Source organism: Capsicum annuum, chromosome 11 (genome assembly GCF_002878395.1).
Source record: "Capsicum annuum cultivar UCD-10X-F1 chromosome 11, UCD10Xv1.1, whole genome shotgun sequence".
In the NCBI taxonomy this organism is placed as follows: Eukaryota; Viridiplantae; Streptophyta; class Magnoliopsida; order Solanales; family Solanaceae; genus Capsicum; species Capsicum annuum.
Window position 1 is genome coordinate 163,784,650 of NC_061121.1, and position 16,935 is coordinate 163,801,584.

At 36.7% G+C, this 16,935-nt stretch overlaps 1 non-coding gene across 1 annotated transcript; it reads left to right on the top strand.

Moving 5' to 3' along the window:
* The first annotated feature begins 341 nt into the window (after positions 1-341).
* Positions 342-448, top strand: LOC124889137. Its single transcript, XR_007047750.1, has one exon. It is a non-coding gene; the product is annotated as a small nucleolar RNA R71 (small nucleolar RNA).
* Positions 449-16,935: the final 16,487 nt, after the last annotated feature.

The window sequence follows — 16,935 nt, forward strand, 5'->3', positions numbered from 1 at the left end:
TACCACAAACCTCACACCAACCTATAGTATGTTGAATTGTATTAACTATGGCTATAAAATATGTAACCCCCAACTATATATTGCTTATCTGATTTGACAATACATAAATCTGGGCGGAGATAGCAGTAAATTGGTCCACCTCCAATACACCCACAACCTTCTTTGTGGCATTTATTAAGACTGAATGCCACTAGAGATTTTCTTTTGCAATTTGGTTCAACAAAGTATAAAGCTCATCATAAGTCAGCTCCAACGATTGACCACCCGCAGCTGAATCTGGCAAAATTTTTGTGTTATGGTAAAGTGCCTCAACAAAAGTGTGAGCTAATACCCTATTGGACTGCTGATGATGTGGACAGTCTCAAAGAAGAGCTTTGAATCGCTCCCAAACATGATATAAATTCTCATCTAGCTTCTGTTTGAAGCACACAATCTCATAATGCAATCTCGCAGTCTTGCCAGATGGAAAGAATTGGATGAGGAATTTTTGGGCTAAGTCATCCCAGGTTGTGATTAAATTTTCTGGCTCTGAGTTCAACCATTTTTTGCTTCCCCTAATAGTGAAAAGGGGAATAGTGTCAGCCTTACATAATTAGTTGATATGCCCATCGGGATAAATGTGTCACTGATCTCTAAAAAGTTTCGCAGATAGATTTGTGGATCTTAATATAAAAGCCCCATAAACTGTCCACTGCTAATCAAAAGCTACACCATGTTTTGTTTAAGCTCAAAATTACCTCTGGCAACCGATTTCTAAATAATAGAGGTCAAATTTGTCGGAGTGGGATTGCCACTTCGCAAACTGTCCTGCGGTCTAGTTGTTCTTCAGCCATGAGAGCAGGATCGTCTTGTTCCTTATGAATTTTTGAGAATTAGTGGAAAATTTCTACTTCTCTCCTAAATTTATGATATAGTTTCTTGAGTTCAGGGTTTGGTTCGATCAATTCCCTATCCCGTGCCAGCCTACTAATTTGTCAACCCAGTTCATGCAAATTCAATCCCAAAGAACAAGCATAAAGCACCAAATAAATCTACAAAGTAAAACTCAAATAAAAATAGTTGCCAATTTACAAGTCCCCGACAATGGCGCCAAAAACTTGTTGCGCCCAAGTGCACACATAAGTGTAAGTGATCTCACCAAGTAATGCAATGGCCTTAAATAAAGCCAACTATGAATCCCATAGGGGCTTTTGTTAACAACTATCTAATTCTAGTTTAACTATTGAGATTAAATTTATGCAATTCGTTACCAAAAGAGTTTGATATGATAACTACACGTAAAATAAATAATGCGTAAAAGTAAAGTGCTTAGACAATAAATAGATTGAAACCCTGGGTTAATGCTCTACAAAAATTCATAATACGTTATTGAACTTCATTAGTTATAGATTAATTATCTTGGTTGATGATTCATAGGGTTTATCGCATGATGATGGTCTCTCGACCTCTAATCGTCTACCTAATTTTGACATTACAACTACATCGTTGAGCGGGGATATATTAAATCCAATTAAATTCAAGAAGACATCATCCTACATGGGAACCAAGAAAGGATTATAGGTATATCCATATCCTAGAAGCTAATTCAAATTCCTTATTTCATAAATGAATAAGAACCTTACTTTATTCATCACCACATTCTATCTTTCTATTCCCTCTCCCGAGTTCACAAGGTCGACAATATTTGTATTCTAAAGATCGCAAATCGTTAAAATAGTTAAAAAAGGATAAATAAATCAAATATGATAATAAATCCAAATAAGCTCAATTCAAAGTGAAAGTAAACTTGTTCTTGGCCTTAACCTCGGAAAGGGGGCTTTTAGCCGCTAAAAGACACAACTATAATTAGATATATGAATACATGATAAAATCCATTAAAAGATAAATTTAAAGAATAAAAACTCTAATATAATTTTTTTCTGGCCCCTCTCCAAATTTCAAAGTCGTCCAAGGTGTATAACATCAAGTACAAGTGTCCAACTTATAGGAGGACAAAACTGCCACATTTTTGCACTAGGCTGCATCGCGGGGCTAATTTTGCACGTATAAATATGCGATGCACACTTATAATGGATAACCACTGTTTTGGTACCTTATAAATCCAACCATGTGTTGCAATCTCCATTTTACCTTGGTTTGAGACCGCGATGCGCCCTTGACATCCAAGGTGTCCAATTCACGTCAAGTTGTGTCTTGTGCTTTCACTGATCCATTTCAAGCCTTTTTGTGTTGTTTACACTTGATTTGAAGCTTTTATATCCTTAATATATAATCATAATCAACTCATAAATCATCCTATAACATTAAAAACAGCAAATTAGAGCTCAAAACAACACAACATCCAAGACGACAAACTAGAAACTTAAGGTAAGAATACTAGTTTTGCCCCTTTTTATCTTTTACTTGGTTTTAACTCTTGGCTCGATTCAATTTAACTTTAAATACTATAAAAAGTTTTTAAACACATAATTACTTAATAAAACCATTAGGAACTCATTAAAAACATTATAATCCATCGTGATAGACTAGAACGTCACCTAGCTTAAGCTAGTAAAACTAGTTTTCTCGTCTAGACTCTAAACGATCGATTTGAACCCAAACTTGTTGAAAAACTCCTTTAAACATTGTAATCACATACTTAAACACTTAAATGATTATTTATACCATCATTAACACATAATGCACACGAATTTCCCTCAAAACAAGGCTAAACAAGCTAAGATAACAACACTAAAGTGCATAAATACACCTCAGATCATGACTCCCTAAGATGCTCGAAGAATAGACTTTGTCATCTTGGCATGATCCACTATACTCTGAAATGAAACCTATGATACCACCATTCGGGCAGTAGCAATCTGACGCAAAACATCTAACCCCTTTACGAACTTCTAAATCTTCTCAGACTTAGTGGCAATAATAGTATAAGAATATCTAGATATGGCATAGAAATATGCCTTGTACTCTACAACAATTATGGAGCCCTACTCTAGGTGATCAAACTTATCCCCCATCTGGCCCCTCAAATTGTAAGGCATAAAATTATCTAATAAGGCCTTAACAAACTGATCCCAAGTTATCTCTAAAGAACCAAGAGGTCGACAACTAACCTGTGGCCTCCACCAATCCCTTGCTATATCTCTTAACTAGTAAGTAGTGTAAGCAACCCCATGCGACTCAATCAAAAAAAGGTTGTGCAAATTCTCTCTACAATTATTCAATAACTCGTAGGCATTCTCACCCACTACACTACTGAACCTAGGAGGATCCAAATGAGTAAATCTCTGAAATCTTTTCTGATCCTCAAAATACATAACTATACTCTCAATAATATAAGGCATAGTAAATCTGGCTGAGTGAGATCCCACCTAAGGAGGTAAATCGATAAAGGCTCAGCTTATGATCTCAAAATACCATATTTAGATGCAGACCCTAAAGGAGGAACAACACTCAAAGTTTGTGGAGTACCATAAGTAGATATTGGTACCATTGTAAGATTCACACTTTAAATTAGAGTTTCACAACCTAAAATCTGAGGGTCATGATGGAACTTGTCCCGACAAATCTTGACAAGTAAGCCTATCTTATAAATTGATACAAAAAGGGAAAATACCATCCAAATGCAAGGCTAGGCTCCTAGAACGAAGCTGAACTATATCAATGTAGCAATAGAAAAAAGTTTAAACTCGGAGATAACATGCCAAACTCCCAAAAACTGGTGTCAAAGTTTAAGAACTTCTAATATAACTCACGAATCAAATATATTAGAAAATCCAACAGGAACAATCTTTGTTTATAAGTACTAGTAAGGACATAGTCTAATATAGAAAGATAAAAGTGGACTCCAGACACATGAAAATCCAACCTCTACCTTGAATAACTCTTAAGGTGCTCGAATTAATCACTGTGTAGTGCACTCAAACTAGGACTACCGAAAGGGTGCAATAGGAGTGAGTACATCCATTTGTACTCAGTAGTATCATAGGCTGATTGAGATAAGTAGATAATAAGGCATATATAAATACACACTAAGGGCATACCACCTACAATCAAAAATATCTCACAAAGGTAACCCACACTGCTGGAACTAATAGTTCTATAATGTCTATATATAATGCAACAAAACATTATTAAGGAATACAAGTACACATGCATACCTCATCTAAGCAAAGAAGATAAAGGAAAAACATATACGAGAGCATCAAGTATGTAATACCCCAGATTTTTGCCTCAGAAAATTTCTTGAGTTTTAAGCTTACTACCTAGTTTCCAAATTATCTAATGAATCGTAAGGTCTCCTTATGAGTCATAGGGCTTGAGTCATTGGGTGACTAGTGAGGTTGCTTATGTTTTTATCCTGATCACGACATAGAACTCACAAGTTATGAGGAGTGATCATGAGTTGTAGGGTGTAACTTATGATTAAACTAGTGTAGGTGCCTAAGTCATTGTTGTGGTTATGACTAGGACACTACGATTTGTAAGGTCTGTGTATTAGTCATAGGGTTAATAGTGAGGAGTACCCATGTCTCTGCCTAGGCTATGAGTCATGGTGATGACTCATAACCAGACTTTATGAGTCATGATGTGACTCGTAGTCACTAGCGATAATTTTTCTTATGTTTTAATTAGGGGGAATTTTGTCATTTCCCTCTTTCCTCAACTATGACCCATGACTTAAAAACACTTTAGGGGTTTTATTATCACTCCAAAAGAATTCAAAACATATTTCTCTTCTCTAAATTCCTCAAAGCAAGAACAAGGCTAGGGTTTCTCAAGCTTTATCATCTAGGATTAGAGGTTGATTTCTCTCTATAATTCCTAATACTTTTAGGCATATATCTCTTCCCTTAAACTTTTTTAAATCAAAGCATACGGTTAAAATATTATTCATGTGGATTTGAATATGGATTTTGATGTGGGTTTAGGGTTTTGGAATAATTGTTACTTAAATTAGGTTCCCATTTTTTTAATGCAAAAGTTCATGTTATATTTATATATTTTGAAACCTATTTGGTACATGAGTATGGTTAATAGGATGGGGGTAGAGGTATTCCCCCAAATTAAAGATTTTGGTTTGGAATTTGATTTTGGAAATTGTGTTCCCTCAACTTACTTGCATAATTGGATTTGAAATATGGTTAATCATATGATTTTTCTCACTTTCCTAATCTATAGCATTGTATAAATGGTCAAATGGATAAAAGGGTTTTGAAAGCTTGTTGGCCATGTTTTTTATTTTAAATAAGAAACCTGAGGGTCGAGGCATTCCCCTGAGTTAGCTTGGTAAATTAAATGGGGTCTTATAATTCCCCAACTTGATCTAATAAACCATAGAGGGTCATGAAATTTCCCTAATTTTATGGAATTGGTATGGCGTAATTATAAGCTTGCAAGTTTAATGGTATGATGATACCTGTGGTTAGTGCCTTAATGGATAATTCCTTAGTTAAATAGATGGGTTATGTTAAACTTTTTTTAATTATGCATAAATGGGGTTGTGTAGCTAATCATGAAGGTATAAAATCATATTTCCCGGTGTAAGGGTCTTGATGATCGTGTACATAGTTTAGAAAAGAATATACATATGCATCCTGGTTTGACGTGGGGTCAGGAAATTCCCTGATATTTCTTAGATATCCTTGGTTTGTGTGGATAACATACACTTGGGCCTTTTCAGCAGTGGGAGCTAAACTCATATAGCTCGTGGGTGTCTTTAGGATGGTTGAGCTACATAGTCTAGGCTAATTGATTAGTCTCATGATAAACTTTATTCCCTATCCCAGCATAATATGTATGTATGTATATGATTATGTACATTAGTTTTAAATTATTTTGGAATGATTCAATCATGGCATTACTTTATCCCTTTCCTAAGTTACATGCTAGTGCTCACTCTGTTAATTATCCCAGAATGTGGTATCCCCATGTGATGTAGGGTTCAGAGATACTTTTTCTTTTTCTGCACAATGTTAGATAATTTTTGGATTGTCCAAGAGTCACCTTGAAGTGGTGAGCTTCCATTCTATGGTCTTGTTTTATTTATGTTCTAAACTATTCTTTTTGGACTAATTTTGGCTATAGTCGGGGGCATTTCCTGACTTAGGTTGTTCTTAGTTGTTAGAGGCTTTTTGGATTACTATGGATTGGGATGGTTGTTGAAATTCTTAGATTCCTTTTTGATTTAGTTGATTTATCTATATTTTTATATGTTAAAAACTCAACTCTATCTTTCTATATATTCAAAACTTAACTCTATCTTATTATATATTTGAAACTTATCTTCTTTTAGTTGTATTATGTTCTGGTTGGCTAGGTTAATAGGGATGGTCTTTGGTCCTTGGCGAACTTGTGATACCTGTCATGGCCAGGCCCTAGTTAGGATCTTGATAAGCTTGGTGTAATACCCTAGGGTCATGATCATTGGGCATCCATAAAGCCATGTCAAGCAGAGTCTCTTTTATGAGTGTATAGCGTGCTACACTTATAAGGAAGAGGCTATGAGACATTTAGGAATGTTTCTCTTTCTTATGATCTATTTTTGGGTTATAGAGTCTAAGGTCTTGAACTCACCTCTAGTTTTGTTTGTTCACATTTTAGATCATGCATCCCTAAAGATCTGATGCTAGTGGAAAATTCTCTGTCCCACCTGTGGATAATATGGATTGAAATCATTCTACTTATGTAGTACAATCTCAGTATAGGGTCCCTGCTCCTAACTGCCTATATGAAGTTCCTCTGGTCCCTTCCAGTTCTCCTTGGGCTGATGATATTTGTACTTTACTGCCCTAAGGAGATATTTATAATGCCAAATTTCATTGATCTATTCATTTGCTGACTCAGTTGGTGACATCTCACTCTCGTCAGCCTGATCGTGTTAGTTCTATTGCTTCATCTTCTGAGGTCACTAGTGTTGGCCAGTTTATAAGGTTGAAACCTCCAACCTTTACTAGATTTAAGATTAAGGAGGATCCTTAAGGGTTTGTTGATTAAATAAATAAAATATTTAGGGTGATGTATGCTACTGATGTGGAGGGTGTAGAGTTTTTCATATATCAATTTAAGGATGTGGTATATCAGTGGTATGAGGAGTGAGAGCAGTCAAGGGGTGATAATGCTGAGTAGACTATATTTTCTGGTGCTTTCTTAATAATTTCTTTCCTCTAGAGTTGAAGGAGGCTAAATATGAGAAGTTATGAACTTAAAGTTGGGAAAGATGACTGTGAAGGCATATGTTTTAAAGTTCCATTAGTTATTTCATTATGCTCCGGAGTTGGTGTCTAGCATAAGATCTAGGATGAGGAATTTTGCTTTGGGTTTGTCCCAGTACTTGGTACTAGAGTGTAAGGAAATATTAAATAATGACATGTATATATCTAGGCTATAGTGTATATACAATAGATTAAAGATAAAAAGAAGAAACAAGCAGAGATAGGTAGAATAAAAAGCCCAGGTATTCACAATACGGTAGAGGTCAGCAAAATAGTAGTAGAGATGGTAGGTAGTGGAGCAAGAAGAAGACTTGGGAAAACTTAAGTTTGTATTCTATGGCTTGTGCTCTATATCCTAAGCCGTCTGGCAAACATCACTTTCAGGATGATAGTGAGGCTAAGAATCAGGGTGTCCAATTCCAAGCTAGTAGAGCTCAATCAGCTCTATCATATCCTCCTTCTAGATTCTGTAGACAGATGAACCATGGTAATTATGATAAGGTAAGGAATTCATTTTTCAAATGTGGAAAACTTGGTCATATTCAAAGGAATTATTCATTAATAAATGTAGCAACTGGAGCTGATAAGGTTCCAATTTATACTTGATTAGTTCCCGCACTAAAATATTCTACTTTTGGTGTCAACACTGGTCAAAACTGTCTTTATGCTCTTGCCACCCATAAGGAATCTGAAGCATCTCTTGATATTGTCATTTCTATGTTGAAACATTTTGCTCGTGATATGTATTGTCTGCTTGATTCAGGTTCTACCCTTTCTTATGTCACCCCTTATATGACTGTTTTTTTTGGTTTTAGTCTTAAGTCTATTTTTGACCGCTTCTCTTATCTACACTAGTGGGTGATTTTGTTTTGTCTAGAAAGGTCTATAGGGGTTGTGTGATATCTATTGGTGATAGGGAGACATTGGTGGATCTGATCGAATTGGATATGAAAGATTTTGATGTGATCTTGAAGATGGACTGGATCCATTTGTATTATGCTTCTCTCGATTGTAGGACCCAAGAAGTTAGTTTCAAATTTCTAAATGAACTGATAATGAAATAGGCTGGAAGTTCCTTGGTTCCTGAGGGAAGGTTCATTTCATATCTTTAAGTCTGGAAGTTGATTTTTAAGGAGTTTCTATATCATCCTGTTTGGGTTAATGATTCCAGTTCTGAGGTTCCCTCTTTACAATTTATCCCTGTCATTAACAAATTTCCTAAAGTGTTTCTCGATGATCTTCCTGGCATTTCTCTCCATAGGGAAACATACTTTAGGATTGATCTTTGGCTGGATACACATCCTATCTCTATTCCTTCATATAGAATGGCTCCAGCTGAGTTGAAAGAACTTAAGGAGCAACTAAAGGATCTTCTTGATAAGGTTTTCATCCATCTTGGTTTGTCTTCGTAGGGTGCTCGCTCAAATTTTATGCATAAGAAGGATGTTTCCCTTTGGATGCGTATAGATTATTAACATATGAATAAGGTAAAGGTGAAGAATAAGTAATCTCTTCCTAGGATAGATGATCTCTTTGACCAATTTTAGGGTGCTAGATGTTTTTCTAAGATTGATCTTTAGTTGGGTTATCATCAGTTGAAGATTACGTAGGTGGATACCCTTAAGACTGCCTTTCAAACTCGATATGGTCATTATGAGTTTCTGGTGATGTCAACCAGGTTGATGAATGCTCTAGTTGCATTTATGGATATAATAAATCAGTTATTCACATAGTTTTTGGATTTGCTTGTCATTATGTTTATTAATGATATCTTGGTGTATTCTAAGAGTAAGGAGGATCATGCCAATCACCTCTGAATTGTGTTACAGACTCTTAAGGATTAGAAATTATATGCCAGGTTTTTGAAATATGAGTTTTAGTTGAATGTTGTAACCTTCCTGGGTCATATTATTTATAGTGAGGGGATCATGGTGGATCTACAAAATGTTGAGGCAGTTGAGAAATAGCCTAGACCCATAACTCCAACCGATATTCGAAGCTTTTTGGGTTTAGCCGAGTATTATAGGAGGTTTTTGGAGAGCTTCTCTTCTATTGCTGCTTCATTGATGAAGTTGACTTATAAAAAGTGAAGTTTCTGTGGTCTTATGCGTGTGAGGGAAGTTTTGAGAAGCTGAAGGATAAGTTGACTTCTGCTTCAGTTTTGACTCTGCCCAAGGGTACTGATAGTTTTGTTGTGTACAGCGATGCATCCTGTGTTTGACTGGGTTATTTCTAGATTTAGTATGGTAAGGTTGTGGCTTATTCTTCTCGGCAGCTTAAGGTCCATGAAAGGAATTATCCGACTCATGAATTAAAGTTGGAAGCGGTGGTTTTTCCTTTAAAGATTTGGTGCCATTATTTGTATGGGGTTTATCTTAATATCTATTTAGACCATAAAAGCTTGTAGTATCTATTTACCCAGAAGAAGTTATATTTCAGACATAGGAGATAGCTTGAGTTGCTCAAGGACTATGCCAAGAGTTTCCACTACTACCCAGGTAAAGCTAATATGGTTGTTGATGCTCTTCGTAGGTTGTTAATTGGTAGCTTCTTTTATATGGATGAGGAGAAGTGAGGATTGGTGAAGGACATTCACCGATTGGCTAATTTTGGCATTTGTAATTTTGAATAAGGATGGAGGTGTAATTGTACAAGAGGTGGTGAAGTCATCTCTTGCTATAGAGGTGAAAGAGAAATAGGTTTTGGATCCTATCTTGATACAGTTTAAGGATGATGTAGGTCAATAAAAAGTTATGGTTTTTGAGATTGGTGGTGATGGTACCTTGAGGTACCAAGGTAGGTTGTGTTTACCAAACATTGATATACTGCAAGAAAGGATTTTGGTTGAAGATCATGAGTTGAGGTATACAGTTTATCCTAGTTTGAAAAAGATGTATCATGTTTTAAATAAAATTTATTGGTGGAACAACATGAAGAGAGATGTAGCTAACTTCATGGATAAGTGTATGCTGTGACAATAAGTGAAGGTTGAGCATTTGAGGCCTAACGGCATATGTTAAGAGGTTGAGTTGCCTATGTGCAAGTGGTAGGTGATCAACATGGACTTTATTACTGGTCTTCTGCGATCTCGATATCAGCTTGATTTGATTTGGGTCATCGTGGATAGGATGACTAAGTCTGCTCACTTTTTGCCTGTGAGGACTACTTACAGTAGAGAGGATTATGAAAAATTATTTATTCAGAAGATTATCACATTGCTTGGTGCTCTAGTTTCCATTATTTTGGATCGAGGTACGCAGTTCTCTTCTCACTTTTGGCATTTGTTTCAGCAAGTATTGGGCACACAAGTGAACCATAGCACTGCTTTCCACTCTCAGATAGATAGACAAGAGGAAAGGACTATTCATACTTTTGAAGACATGCTAAGGGTGCGTTATTGATTTTGGTGGTAATTTGGTTGATCATTTTTCTCTCATTGAGTTTTTTTACAATAATAGTTATTAGTCTGGTGTTGGGATGGCTTATTTTGAGGCTTTTTATTGTAGGAGGTGTAGATCTCCTATCAGATAGTTTAAGGTTGGTGATACTAGATTGTTTGGTCCAAACTTGGTTTACCAAGCCATGGAGAAGGTGAAGGTGATTTGGGGTAGACTTAATACTGCTTAGAGTCACCAAAAGTCCTATACATATGTGAGGTGATGAGAGTAGTTTGAGGTTGGTGATTAGGTGTTCTTGAAGGTATCTCCTATGAAGGGATTGATAACGTTTGGGAAGAAGGGAAAGACTAGTCCCCATTATATTGGTCCATACTTGATTTTGAGTAGAGTGGGGAAGGTTACTTATGATTTGGAATTGCCCACGAGTTTGGGTTCCATTCAACCGGTTTTCCATATGTGATATTGAAGAATTGTGTGGGTGTTGCTTCTTTGGTGGTGCCGATTAAGAATATTGGTATTTTGGATTCCTTGTCTTACGAGGAAGTCTGAGTTGAGATTTTTGATAGACAAGTTCATTTAGTTTAGGACTAAGGATGTGGCTTCGGTAAAGGTCTTTTGGAGGAACCATAAGGTAGAAGAGGCTACTTGTGAAGCTGAAGAGGACATGAAGAACAAATATCCATTCTTGTTCCCTAAACTGGATAATCGTGCTCATAGTATGTGTTTCCTTGTCTCTTTGTATTCAAAATTTGTAAAAGGAATTATGGTTGCATTTCTATTTTACAATTATGTTAATGGATGACTTGACTCCTTATTGGGGGAAGAATAATCCTGGTGGGAAGGGTGATGTAATACCCTAAATTTTTGCCTCTAAAAATTTCTTGAGTTTTAAGCTTACTGCCCAGGCTAAGACTCATCTAATGAGTCACAAGGTCTCCTTACGAGTCATAGGGCTCGAGTCATAGGGTGACCATGTTTCTGTCTAGATCACGACATAGACCTCACGTGTCTTGGGGAGTGGTCATGATTCATACGGTGTGACTCGTGACCAAACCAGTGTAGGTGTACAAGTCACTTTTGTGGTTATGACTAAAACCCTACGAGTCATAAAGTCTATGTACGATCATAGGGTACAACTCATAGGTTTAACATTGAGGAGACCCTATGTCTCTGCCCAGGCTATGAGACGTGATGATGACTCATACCCAGACGTCATGATTCATGACGTGACTCGTAGTCACAGTCGATAGTTTTTCCTATGATTTAATTGGGGGAAAGTTTGTCATTTCCCTCTTTCCTCAACTATGACCCATGACTTAAAAATATCTTAGGGGTCTTATTATCACTCCAAAAGAAATTAAAATACATTTTTTTCTCTAAATTCCTCAAAGCAAGAACAAGGCTAGGGTTTCTCAAGTTTGATCATCTAGGGCTCAAAGGTTGATTTCTCTCCATAATTCCTAATACTTTCAGGCATATATCTCTTCCCTTAAACTTGTTTACTCAAAGCATGGGTTTAAATGGTTATTCATGTGGATTTGAACATGATTTTTGATGTGATTTGAGGGTTTTGGAATGATTGTTACTTGAATTATGTTCCCATAGTTTTAATGCGAGTGTTAATATTCTATTTATGTATTTTGAAACCCGCTGGGGTGCATGGGTATGATTAATAGGATGGGGCTCGAGGCATTCCCCCAAATTAAAGATTTTGGTTTTGGAAATTATGTTCCCTCAACCCACTTGCATATTGGATTTGAAATATAGTTAATTATACTATTTGACTCACTTCTCTAAACTATAGTATTTTATAAATGGTCAAATGGATAAAAAGGGATTTGAAGTCTTGTTAGCGATGTTTTTTTATTTTAAACTGGAAACTTGAGGGCCGAAGCAGTCCCCTGAGTTGGTTTGATAAATTAAAAGGGGCCGTGGCATTCCCCAACTTGATTTAATGAACTAAAAGGGGTCGTGACATTTCCCTAATTTTATGGAATTGGTATGGCATAATTATAAGCTTGCAAGTGTAATGGTATGACGATGCCTGTGATTGGTGCCTTAATGGATAATTCCTTGGTTAAATGGGTGGGTTATGTGAAACTTGTTTTAATTAGACATAAAAGGGGCTGTGTAGCTCAATGTGAAGATATAAGTCCCAGGAAGGATGAACACTAGAAACCACATTTCCCGACGTAGGGTTTTTGATAACCCTGTGCATAGTTCAGACTATATTGTACATATATATCCTGAATTGACGTGAGGTCAGGACCTTTTCTTATATTTCTTAAATATATTTGGTTTGTACGGTTAACATGCACTGGGTCCCTTTCAGCAGGAGGCGCTGGACTCATATAGCTCATGGATTTCTTTAGGACGATTGCTTTACATAGTCTAGGCTAATGTTTTACTCTCATGGTAAACCTTGTTCCCAATCCCCATATTATGTATGTATATGATTGTGTGCATTGGTTTTATTTTTTTTGGACTGATTTAATCATAGTATTACTTTATCCCTTCCTTGAGTTACATATTAGTGCTTACCCCGCTAACCGTCCCTAAATGCTGTGCGATGCAGGGTTTAGAGGCACTTCTACTTTTCTTGCACAGTGATAGGTAATTTATGGATTGTCTGAGAGTCAGCTTGAAGTAGTGAGCTTCCTTTCATGGTCTTGTTTCATTTATGTTTTAGATTATTCCTTTTGGACTTATTTTAGCTATTGTCGGAGGCATGTCTCGACTTAGGTTGTTCTTGGCTGTTAGAGGCTCTGTGGATTACTATGGATTGGATAGTTGTTGAAATTCTTAGATTTCTTTCTGAGTTAGTTGATTTATCTATCGTGTTGTATGTTCAAAATTTAACTCTATCTTGTTATATGTTTGGATCTTATCTGCTGTTAGTTATATTCTGTTCTTGTTAGCTAGGTTAACGGGGGTGGTCTTTATTTCTCGGCGGATTTGAGATACCCGTCATGGACATGCCCTTGTTTGGGTCTTGATAAACTTGGAATCTGAGCCTTGGTTCATGGTCATTAGGCGTCCACAAAGCCATGTCAAGTAGAGTCTCTTTTATGGGTTTGTAGCATGCCACACTTATAAGGAAGAGACTACAAGGCATTTAGAAATGTTTCTCTTTATTATGATCTAATTTTTGGGTTATAGAGCCTAAGGTCTTGAAATCACCTCTAATATTATTAGTTTGTATTTTTTATCTTGCCTACCTAAAGATCTGATGCCCGTACAAACTCCTCTATCCCACCTAAGGAAAATGTGGATAGAACTCATTCTACTTATGGAGTACAAAATCGGTCTATGGTTCCTATTCCTGACTGCCCATATGGAGTTCCGCTGGTCCTTACCAGTTCTTTTCAGGCTTCTCAAGCTAATGATATTCATGCCCCACCTCCCTAAGGAGATATTTCTAATGGCAAATTTTATTAATCTATTCATCTGTTGACTCAGTTGGTGACTTCTCAATCTTGTTGGCCTGACCATATTAGTTTTGTTACTCCATTATCTGAGGTCACTAGAGTTGGATATTTTATGAGGTTGAATCCTTTGACCTTTACTGGGTTTAATATTGAGGATGATCCTCAAAGGTTTGTTGATTAAATAGAGAAGATATCCAGGTTGATTCCTGATATTAATTTAGAGTGTATGGAGTTTTCCGTATATCAGTTGAAGGATGTGGCATATCAGTGACATGAGGAATAAGAGCAGTCGAGGAGTGATAATACTGAGCAGGCTATGTTGGAAGAATTTTTTGGTCCTTTCCTTGATCGTTTCTTTCCTCAGGAGTTGAGAGAGGCTGAAGATAAGGAATTTATGAAATTGAAGTAGGGAAAGATTGTTGTGAAGGGATATGCTTTGAAGTTCAATCAGTCTTCTCATTATGCTCCGGAGTTGGTGTCTAGCTTAAGGGCTAGAACGAGGAATTTTACTTTGGGTTTGTCCTGATACTTTGTACTAGAGTGTAAGGCAGCAATGTTAAATAGTGACATGGATATCTCTAGGCTAGAGATGTATATGTAATAGGTTGAAAATAAAAATAAGAAACAAGCAAAGATAGGAGAAAGAAAGATTAAGAAGCCCAAGTATTCAAAATAGGGTAGAGGACAACAAAACCGTAGTAGAGATGGTTGGCAGTGGAGCAAAAAGAGGACTTGGGGAAACTTGGGTTTGTATTCTAGGGCTTGTGCTCCATATCCTAAGCTATCTAGCGATTATCACTTTTAGGCTGATAGTGGGTTTATGACTCAGGGTGCCCAGACCCAAGCTAATAGAGCCTAGTCAGTCCTATCATATCCTCCTTGCATATTTTGTAGACAGATGCACCATGGTTATTGTTATGAGGGGCGGAATCTGTGTTTCAAATGTGGACAACTTTGTTATTTTTAGAGGAACTGTCCGTCAACAAATATTGCTACTAGAGCTAATAAGGTTTAAGTTTCTACTTCATCAGCTCCTACACTAGAGAGTGCTACTTCTGGTACCGGCACTAGTTGGAACTGTCTTTATGATCTTGCCACCCATCAGGAATCTAATGCATCTCCTGATGTCATCACTACTATATTTCTTATTGAAACTTTTCTCTCGTGATGTATATTACCTGCTTGATTTGGGTTTTACACTTTCTTATGTAACGCCTTATATGGAAGTTTATTTTAGTTTTGGTCTTGAGTGTATTTCTGATCCCTTTTCTTATCTACCTCAGTGGGTGATTCTATTATGGTTAGAAGGGTCTATAGATGTTGTGTGGTATCTATTGGTGATAGGGAGACATTGGTAAATCTGATTGAATTAGATATTATAGATTTTGATGTGATCTTGGTGATGGACTGGCTCCATTCGTGTTATGCTTCTCTCAATTGTAGGACTTAAAAGGTCAGTTTCCAATTTCCAAATAAAACGATAATGAAATAGGAGGAAAGTTCCATAGTTACTAAAGGAAGGTTCTTTTCGTATCTTAGAGTCTGAAAGTTGATTTCCAAGGGGTATATATATTATTTGGTTCGGGTTAAAGATTCCAGTTCTAAGATTCCCTTTTTACAATCTGTCCCTGCCATTAATGAATTTCCTAAAGTATTTCTCGATGATATTCCTAGAATTCTTCACCATGGGGAAACAAACTTTGGGATTGATCTTCTATCGGATACCCATCCTATCTCTACTCCTCCATATTGAATGGCTCCGACTTAGTTGAAAGAACTTAAGGAACAACAAAAAGAGCTTCTTGATAAGGGTTTCATCTATCCTAGTGTGTTCCCATTGGGTGCTCTTGTGCTTTTCATATGTAAGAAGGATAGTTCCATTCAGATGTGTATAGATTTTCGATAGCTGAATAAGGTGAAGGTGAAGAATAAGTACCTTCTTCCTAGGATAGATGATCTCTTTGACCATCTTCATGACGCTAGATGCTTTTTTATGATTGATCTTTGGTTGGGTTATCATCAGTTAAAGATCTCCTATTGGATGGTTTAAGGTTAGTGAGACTAGATTGTTCGTTCTGGACTTGGTTCGCCAAGCCATGAAGAAGGTGAGGGTGATTTAGGGTGACTTAAGACTGCTCAGAGTTGCCAAAAGTCCTATGCGAATGTAAGGCGATGAGAGTTGGAGTTTGAGATTGGTCATTGGGTGTTCTTGAAGGTATCTCTTATAAAGGGAGTGATAAGGTTTGGGAAGAAAATAAGGCTCAATCCTCATAATGCTGGTCCATACTTAATTCTGAAGAAAGTAGGGAAGGTTTCTTATGAGTTAGAATTGCCCTCGAGTTTGGGTTCCGCTCACCTGGTTTTCCATGTGTGATGTTGAAGAAGTGTGTGGGTGATTCTTCTTTTGTGGTGCCTATCTAGGATATTGATATTTTGGATTCCTTGTCTTACTAGAAAGTCCAGGTTGAGATTTTTGATAGACAAGTTCGTCTGGTTGAGGACTTAGGTAAAAGTATTTTGGAGGAACCTTAAGGTAGAAGAGGCTATTTGGGAGGATAAATAGGACATGAATACCAAATATCCGTTGTTGTTCCCCAAGCTGGATAATCGTACTCAAGGTATTAATTTTACTAATCTCTTTGTTTTCTAACTTTGTAAAAGGAATTATGGCTGTATTTTTATTTTACAATTGTGCTAATGGATGACTTAACTCCTCATTCGGGGACAAACGATCCCGGAAAGAGGGGTAATATAGCTCCCTAAATTTTTGCCTCTGAAAATTTCTTAAGGTTTGAGCTTACTGTGTAGGCTACAACTCACCTAATGAGTCAGAAGTTCTCCTTAAGAGTCATAGGGCTCGATTCGTAGGGTGATGAATGAGGTTGCCCATGTTTCTAT